The sequence below is a fragment of the Ovis aries genome, chromosome 5 (assembly GCF_016772045.2).
Source record: "Ovis aries strain OAR_USU_Benz2616 breed Rambouillet chromosome 5, ARS-UI_Ramb_v3.0, whole genome shotgun sequence".
NCBI classification, from domain to species: domain Eukaryota; kingdom Metazoa; phylum Chordata; class Mammalia; order Artiodactyla; family Bovidae; genus Ovis; species Ovis aries.
The window spans coordinates 38733399-38735469 of NC_056058.1; positions in this window are offsets into that span (position 1 = coordinate 38733399).

Sequence of the window (2071 nt, forward strand, 5' to 3'; positions counted from 1 at the left end):
CCCAGCAGTAAACGACGTCGACGGACAGGCGTCGGCGTGCGGGCGCGGCCCTGGGGGTCGGCGGACGGACTGACGGAGAAAGGGACCCACGGGGTGCAGCCAGGTCGGCCGGCGTCGCGAAGACGCGGCGGCGGCGGCACAGAAGCGGCTGTTGCGTGGGGCTGCCGCGCGCCATCGCGAAGAGCCCTGGGTCGTTCAAAACGAGTCGCCACCGCGAGTCGGCCGCCCGGGCACGCCACGGGGTCTCACTGCCAGAGGCCTGCAACAGAGGGGCGGTCCCACGGCACCCAGGGGAGCCTTTGCGGGTCTTTCGACCACCACCGCCAACATCCAAAGTCGCAGCCGGCGCGGGAGAATGCTCTCCGTACGCGTACCTGCGCCCCTAGGCCCCTCAAGCACAACCCGGCGTGCCCAGCGTTCCCCGGGGGCGCCACAGGCGACGGGGGCCTGGGGACGACATCCAGGTGAGGCGTGGCCGGTTCGGTCCCAGACAGGGGAAGGGGGCACGGGCGGTGTCCCGTGCGGACAGGGCAAGGGCCAGCAGCGACAGGGAGGGGCGGCAAGCACTCACAGCCAGGGCGATGGCTCAGCGCGAGGTCCCACCGCCACACACACGAGGGTGCTTCCGTGACGTCTGGTACGCCGGCCGGCCTCCTCCACCGCTGAGCTTCCCGCGATCCGACTCCGCCTCCGGGGCCGTCTTACCTGCGGCCTCACCGCGTGCCGCCGAGGGGCCCCGTCCACGCAAATCATCCGTCCGTCCTCTGCAGATCCGTCTTCATCTAGTCCGACTCAAGACTCACGTCCTAGGGACAAGTTCTCCAGCGAGGCGGCCCAGCCCGTGCCCGCACACCAGCAGCGCCTGTGGCTTCTGGCAAAGGCAGGCTTGAGGGGCTCCTAACCGCCGCGCGACTTGGGAGCAAGGACACGGCGTCCCCGTCCTGGGTTCACCACAGGGTTCGCTGCCTGCAAACGGCGCATGCGCGGTCTCACTCGCCAGCCGCTCCGTGGGCTCGCCGGGACCCTCTCCCAACTGGGAGTGAGGAGGCGCGGCCCCGGATACTGTTGACAGATCTCTTAATTTAGGAATCACTTCGTGGCAAATTTATTGACTATATCAAAACCTTTGACTGTGTGGATCACAATAAACTGGAAAATTCTGAAAGAGATGGGAATGCCAGACCCCCTGACCTGCCTCTTGAGAAATCTATATGCAGGTCAGAAGCAAGAGTTAGAACTGGACATGGAACAACAGACTGGTTCCAAATAGGAAAAGGAGTACCTCAAGGCTGTATATTGTCACTCTGCTTATTTAACTTATAGGCAGAGTACATCATGACAAATGCTGGGCTGGAAGAAACACAAGCTGGAATCAAGATTGCCGGGAGAAATATCAATAACCTCAGATATGCAGATGACACCACCCTTATGGCAGAAAGTGAACAGGAATTAAAAAGCCTCTTGATGAAAGTGCAAGAGGAGAGTGAAAAAGCTGGCTTAAAGCTCAACATTCAGAAAACGAAGATCATGGCATCTGGTTCCATCACTTCATGGGAAATAGATGGGAAAGAGTGGAAACAGTGTCAGACTTTATTGTTTGGGGCTTCAAAATCACTGCAGCTGGTGAGTGCAGCCATGAAATTAAAAGACGCTTACTCCTTGGAAGGAAAGTTATGACCAACCTAGACAGCATATTGAAAAGCAGAGACATTACTTTGTCAACAAAGGTCCGTCTAGTCAAGGCTATGGTTTTTCCAGTGGTCATGTATGGATGTGAGAGTTGAACTGTGAAGAAGGCTGAGCACCGAAGAATTGATGCTTTTGAACTGTGGTGTTGGAGAAGACTCTTGAGAGTCCCTTGGACTGCAAGGAGATCCAACCAGTCCATCCTAAAGGAGATCAGTCTTGGGTGTTCATTGCTAAAGCTGAAACTCCAATACTTCGGCCACCTCATGCGAAGAGTTGACTCACTAGGAAAGACCCTGATGCTGGGAGGGACTGAGGGCAGGAGGAGAAGGGGACAACAGAAGGTGAGATGACTGGATGGCATCATCGATTCAACAGACATGAG